The sequence below is a fragment of the Solanum dulcamara genome, chromosome 3, assembly GCF_947179165.1.
Source record: "Solanum dulcamara chromosome 3, daSolDulc1.2, whole genome shotgun sequence".
NCBI classification, from domain to species: domain Eukaryota; kingdom Viridiplantae; phylum Streptophyta; class Magnoliopsida; order Solanales; family Solanaceae; genus Solanum; species Solanum dulcamara.
In genome coordinates this window covers 49,139,288-49,146,918 of record NC_077239.1, presented here as the reverse complement: position 1 = coordinate 49,146,918, position 7,631 = coordinate 49,139,288, and the positions used below count along the sequence as shown (strand labels likewise).

The 7,631-nt window shown below is 37.9% G+C and overlaps 1 long non-coding RNA gene across 1 annotated transcript; it reads right to left on the bottom strand.

Moving 5' to 3' along the window:
• Positions 1-4,915: 4,915 nt before the first annotated feature.
• On the bottom strand, positions 4,916-6,995 carry LOC129881642 (uncharacterized). The gene is made up of 2 exons (XR_008765655.1): positions 6,608-6,995; positions 4,916-5,169 (listed from the first exon to the last, which is right to left on the bottom strand). It is a non-coding gene; the product is annotated as an uncharacterized LOC129881642 (long non-coding RNA).
• Positions 6,996-7,631: the final 636 nt, after the last annotated feature.

The following is a 7,631-nucleotide window of genomic DNA, read 5'->3' as shown; positions in this document are numbered from 1 at the left end:
GTTTTGACACCAAAATTGGATTTTTCAGAGACGGACCCAAAATCGAGTCTAAAATGGGATTATGGGACCCTCACCGAGAATCCCCAATTCAACTTCGTGAAAATGTGCATTTGAGCATAACAAACTAGTGGTCAAACTTATACCATAATCCGACGCTCGAAAACACCGAAATTAGGACATACAATAATTTGACCATAAATGGAGAATTCAAGAAGGAAGGCAGTCCCTTTGGGATGGATTTACCTCAAACGACACTCCCCGTACTTCCCCAAACATGCCACACATAGCCCCGATCAACCCAAACAACTAGCACTTAGAATCACTCAATTTGGAGCTTTATAGCTCCCAAAATCGCAACAAAAAGGAATGGGGAAGAGAAAGTAAAAACAGGTCTTAAAATGACCCTCAAGTATCACAAAAGTGACCACCTCAAGGAAGCGGGACTCGCTTTAGCGACATCCTGTCGCTTTAGCGACCTCCTAGTTGATTAAGTGATACCCGCTCAAAAGGGCATGGTCACTTTAGCGACAGCCTTTTCACTTTAGCGACCAGGGGTTACTTTAGCGACGGCACCAGACTTAGTAACATCAGCTGAGTTTTGGAAAAAGGCCAAGTTTCCGATGGGATGCTTGGGATTCGTTTGGAATCCCGTGCACGCAAATGCACTATGCTACCCTACTAAATTCGACATTCTAGACTCAACAGTACAGTCAAAATTTCCATCCGAGGTCGTCTCAACAAAAAGCGGATCCCACACCTAAGTGCCATTTTTTCAAATTTAAAAAAAGGCTTGGAATGAGACCAGAAGCCTCGAGAATCACACGAAAGGTAGTTCTAGACCAAATTCGACATTTTCAAGCTAACCGCACCGGCAAAATTTCAATTCAAGCATGTTTTCCAAGAATGTTGACCAAAGTCAACCTTAGGCAAAAGCTTAAAGGCTAAAATGCCTAATTACTCAAAATGGCACCGAAAGGCGCGAGACTCGAGTCGGGCAAGCTACCAGCCTAAAATAACCATTCTAGAGCTGATGAAATCATTAGAATGCCCTTCTGAGGTCATCTTCCTAAAGTTTAGATAGAAGACAATCATTCAAACTCCAAAAGCTCCTAAACAGGAAAACGGGCATAAAACCCAAACGAACGACCAGGCACCAAAACTGTCAATGCCAGCAAGTCATAAATGGCTTCGGGTTACTATAGGGAAACTCTATACGCTAAAAAGATCGGAAAGGACGAAAATAACCTAGAGGGTCATTACAATATCCACTACTAAAAGGACTTTCGTCCTCGAAAGTCAAAGGGTAGAAAAGAACCCAAGGGCACAAAAAGATTAGAAAGGTAGGCCCACAAGCTCTGCTGGACCTACAAGTGCCTTCTTGGGTTGGGCAACGCCAACCTAGAACTTAAGCTAAGAGAAAACTCTCAAATTCACTTTTGTCCTTCATAACTCAACCCAACTTTTAATTCCTCTCTTTTGATACTGACTTCCATCCAACGAGAACAAACTCAACTGAACGCAACAGGATAACCGAGGTGAACCAAAACTACACAGATACCCCAAAATTAGGCGACCAACAAACTAGAGAAGATGTTAAATAACTACCAGGTTGAATTCTTTGCTTTATACTCCAACCTCAAGACTCTTTATTCATCATGGGTATCCTACCCATCCTAAATCACAGTAACGATTCCCAAATAACCACATGAACAACAACCACGAAGGAAAGGCAAGCACCACTTAAACGTTGGAGAGCGGCAAGACCAAAATAAGTAACTCAGCCCAAGGCACAAGCCCAAATTTCTAACCCAACGACTCCCAAAACCAATAGCTTGACTTTGAAATCTATCTTTCAAAACTGAAACGGCTTCTCTAAGAGCCAACCAAATTTATAGGAGGAAAAAAAACTTCACCTAGACCAACTCCAATGTTACTTTACTGCCAATGAGACTTCTAGAAAATGAACCAATATGAGAATCTAACCCCAAAATCACTAGAAATTACTGCCACGAGGCCATGTATCGCTCCATGAGTGTAAATCTAAGCTAACCACCATAATCCAAGAGTAAATGAGCTGGCAGGTAGCGAACAAATAGATAAACCCTTTTTCAAGAGTGACCACAAGTAAGACTGAACCATAGCAAGGAACACCACAAGGAACCCTGCTAGCTAACCAGAATGACACACACGAACCTCGCACCTGAAATAAGGAATCAGGAAATGATTCTATAAATTACTTTGACCCCATCCGGAGACTCAGCCTCCTAAGATAAATTCCATTCGCCCATTGAAGCCAAAGTCTAAATTAGTCAAAGCAAACCACAACAGAATACCCAAATCAACAATCTGACTCTTTAAACCATTGACATAGCCGTTGTAGTTTATTGATAAAACCAAGGCATAACACAGAATCATTGAGATTAAAGGTAGTTCGAGTTGTAAGGTAAAACAAGCTTGTGACTGAAATTTCTGAAATGTATTGACTAACCACCTAAAATTACATAAGACACAAAGGCACACCAAGGCAATTCTAATAAACCACGACTCATCAATATAAAATCTCTCGCTCTACAATCACACCTTTTTATCTATTTGTTGGTCGTCCCAAGCATAAGAAGACCACCATCTCCATGAACTCAATAAAAACCTTTTTACCTGACACTTCAAGCTAAAATATCACCACACTTAGAATAACTAGAGACAATTCATTACCAGTATTCCCAAATCAAACATAGCTATCTGACATTATATCACACAACCAGCTGAACTAATAACTTAACCATCACACTTACCATGAAGAGATAACCCAGCCATTTCGAATGGCAAACCTTAACTTCGCCACCTTAGGAACGAAGAATAAGGAATCAAACAAAGAAAGAATCGATGAATGAGATCTATAGTAGATCACAAGGGCCACAATTACTGACACACTCTTCTCTTGGAAGCAACCTCACACTATCTAAGCACATTGGGGGGCAATCTAGGAAGGGGAAAGGACCAACCCAAGAAAATTCTAAAGTGGCTAATCAAAAATCCACCAGAGTAATCAACTAAGCTCAACATCCACAAGGTATAACTCTACCACTACTGCAACATCACAATAAAACCAATATGATCCACTGTTAAAAAAAATCACCTAGGGGAGATAAACACATACATATAGTTCAAGTAAAGTTGTCATAGCAAACAATAGGCAAGTAATCAGGCTAAGTAAGCATGCACATAAGTCCAAGTAAAGTAATTACCAGAATTGCAAGATGAATCTAACAAGCCAAATAATTATCGATGGGTACCAAAACCCCAACACCCAAGCACTACAAGCAATGAAGTTTCTAAAAACAAAATATGCACAAATCTAATTGATACCTGGGGCCTTATCATCCGTCTGACTTGCAGAAGCATGGGATGGAATGCGCCTAGCCTCAAACGGAACACCTGTACCACTAAATGCAACATCGAGGGCACTACTTCTGGTTGTGGGTGATATTAATCCCAAAAGGTTGTCCAAACTAAGATGATTGTGCAATGGCCTAATGCAATAGGCACTCTCTAGATCGACCATCGATTCCCTCACAAGTAAGGCAACCTACATAGGCTAAATTCTGGGGTGAAGGATACGATGAGCTGCCCTGGATACTTCTAACAAAATGATTACCATCTCTAAAACTCTAGGGACCATCCCTAACTGACTGTATCGGTTCCCTAAAAGCCTGAAACTATCGAGCCTACTACCTGAGAAAGTGGCTTATATGACAATTATGACAAAGTGTCCTAACTCACTCGACTTATTACAAACTTTATGAGAAGTCACTTGCTGAGATGGCTCAACTAGAAAAGAATGAGTCACAAAACTTGAATGCCCTGAATGCAAACCCTAAGAAGGTTGTCGTGAACTTTGTCCATCTTGAGTACCATAACCTATTATAGAACCGCCTAGAACCTAAGATACTCTCGCCATAGGTCCAATAGGTTGAGAGTAAGGTTGACCCTTACTAAGATGATACCTAACTCAGGGTGAGATGATATCTATACTATGCTATCGGCGAGGCCTCCTACCGCTACCTCTATAAGTCTCAATACACACACGTTCCAAGGCCCTCACATAACTCACCACCAGGGAAAAGTAGATCCAACTGCTACCAAGTGTTCTGATGCTAAATGGAGGACAAGCTTAATCCATTAATAAACCCCTAAATAAAATCTCACTCGGTAGGAAACAAGGTGAGAGTCTACCCGACCCATTCAAGAAACCCAACCACATACTCAAAAACCATTGAAGAACCCTTTTGAAGGCCTATAGATCCAACTCTTAGTTGAGGGCCACTTAATGCACCCAAAACCACACCTATCTGTGGTGTACCCTCGAATATACTTGGAGTCCCCAACACGGAATCCTGAGGAGTCGCAGTGACCACTAACCCTGTCGGAGCCTAGGATTCCCCAAGATCGTTATGCTGATACTGAATATCACCACTGTTTTGTCCATGCATTGAAACCCTGGTGATTTGAGTAGGCATCCCGTCTATGTCCATCAAAAACTTCGTGCTATCCATCTAAGAGAGAGTGGGTCCAAAGAAGCATTTTAGAGGTCATATGAAACAAAGGCACACGATAAGGCGTCAAGAATGGAATTTCCTAAGAATTTCGTATAGCCTCCCGAAGATAGGATAAGGACGTCTCTGCACTTATCCGTAGGACTCTACTAGGCATTAGCTCCCGTACCAATGATACTGGCAAATCTAGAACTCTGATACCAATCTGTCACGATCTAATTTCTCTAGTCATAATGGCACCTACTATATTCCACCAGTAGGTAAGCCTAACCCATAGCTTAGAGCCTGAGGCAACAGGCTATCACACGGAAGCGAAGAATGTGGAAGATGACAATAACAATAGCAAATATGAGAAGAAGAGAGAATCAAATAAATACAGAAATAAACCTCTAAGACCTGGTATCAGTACATAGTTCAGCTCCTACTCAAACCAAAGTAAAAGCTTATACAAAATAAGATATAAGTACAAACTATCTCTCAAAACAAAATATAACCTAGTCATATCCAATGATAAGGGAGATAGGCAACTCTGAATATCAAGAGCTGATCGAGTCTCCAAATCTTAAGAGCTGCTCCGCAAAAGATTCAAATCAGCAATGAGAATCTGTATTATGATCTACAGGGCACAAAATTATAGTATGAGTACCAACAAGTGGCACTCAGTAAGCATAGGCCGACTGAGCTCTAAAGATAAAATAAGCATATAAGACAGGAGCATATATCACAAGTTATAACAAAACAACAAGAACTCATAATAAGGAACAAACTGGAAGCACTGAAAGAGAGTAAGGAAAGTCACGTTTCGACACGGTAATATTAAAGAAAAATAAATTAAATGACTTAATACTACCGAATCTCAAATAACTTATTTCTCAAAAGACCGTGGTGTGGAGGTTGGAGTTCTCATGTATACTCTTGATATTGTTGATAGATTACGTAATTATTTTATTGTGCTGTCACTTGATCTTGATCTTGTTGTTTAACACCTGTTAAGTGTTGTAGTTGATTTCATGCTAATACTTTATGCATATTAATTTCTATTTAGAGTCGGCCGATGATACCCACTCTTATGACTGGTTTGTAAAAATTTAAAATGTTCTACATGGTTGAAGATCTACGACAACTTCTTCAAGAGCACTCCACCCTCTACAACAATTAACTTCATTTACTTTTTTTTGTTAATATTGTGTGTTTTCTCTATTTATTACTAAAGTTGAAATTGAAATTCATAATTTAGGTATCAGAATGATTTGATAGATTGAGTTTATTCTGCGAACCAAAGTTCTGTGTAAGATGATTAACATCTCATTGTTTTCACCCTTACTTTTATTTCTAAAGTACAAATGTCCAAACTGAATCGTACTATTCAAAGGCATATGAGGATGGTCTCACTAGTTTGAAACAATCAACACATGAGAGATAAATAAGATTGAAATTATTTTGCAAAATCTTCAATTATAGAAAATTGAAAAACGTTCACAATTAGAAAGGGTATTCAACACAGAGAGAACAACAACAACATACTCAATGAAAGCACGGAGAGAACGCTATATTGAAGAAAACTTGCAACTCAATTGCACAAAGATAAGGATAACTATTAATTTGAAAGAGAAATTCAAGTCATTTTCTCTTATTATCTAGTAAGCAAATACATGCTTCCCAAATCATTAACACTATATTGTTGTAAACTCACTCACAATCAATGATATAAGTACATGATTTTTGGGGAAGAAGACCATTTTTAAAAAAAATAATATAAATCTATCAAATTCAACTTTTGTTATGGTAGTCCTGATTTTTCTTTTCATATTTCAATTAATTCACGTGCATTTGCCACAAATATTTGGAAAATAATCCATTAATTCTAGAATGATAAGATTTTCAAACAGAGATTCAAAATATAATTAAAATGCAAAAATATTAAGGTTATTGAAAGAGTGTTGCATTAAAGAAAAAAATTAAATCAAAATTGCTAAGAAACCCATTAAGAAAACAGTAGATTAGATATTAAACTGAGAATATATGCAAAATACTTCAACCTAAATGCTTAATACCTTTAATCACGGGATCAATGTCCTTAGACCTTAGATAGTCATGTATTCAGCCTTATCTAGCAGCCCTAGTCCATCCATTATCTCTACGACAGTAATTTTTAGAGGATCTGTAATTTCTTGACCAAATTCCCCACTCGGAAGTTTTTCCATGGCTGCTATGATGGAGAGCCAAATCAAACTAACCCCAGTGGGAGTGGAGGAGGAAAACTTTTTCTCTCTCTCTTTTTTAATCTAATAGGAAGAAATTGGTGATTAGAAATAATTAGTGGCATAATTAATGTAGCATCTTTTCTCGCTCAATTATATGCATTAACGACCGAATTTGTAGTTTTACCAATCCCTTTACTAATTATTAGTAAAGATAATAATTTTAGCGACCGGAATTTGTTTTGGTCATTGTAACTATACCTACAACAACCGGATTCATCTCCCCCGTTGATTTTTGTGTTGTTGTAGCTGATATTTTGGAGATCCAATGATTACTCTTTGAGAGTGAGGAAGAGAGAGTATTTCTCGGGTGAGGGTGCGCTTATTGGTATTCATGATTGACTCATCTCTTTTTATATAGTTTTGTAGAGGGGTGCAAAAATTGAACTGATCGATAAATAGAATCGAAAAAAGTGTTATTGGTTTATTGTTATTAGGTTATTGGGCTAACGGTTATTTAATGATTTTATAAAAAATAATTATTGAATTATTTGTTAGGTATTGATTTTTTAATATTGGGTTATTGGGTAAACCGATAACCTATTAAGACTATAATAATTTACTATTTTAATTTTTATTCATACATAAATATCAAAGTATCAAACAAAAGATATTAATATAATCAGTATATCGGATTATCAATACCTTAGACAATTCACAGTTCACACTATATTTACCCTTTAGGCATTTGTATTACTTCAGGTTCACTCAAAATCTAAAGAACTAAGAACGGCAGCAACTATGATTTGCAACAACAACAGCGAGGGCAAGGGTTAGGCAATGACTAGGGTTGTGAATTGTGAGTATTAATAACAAA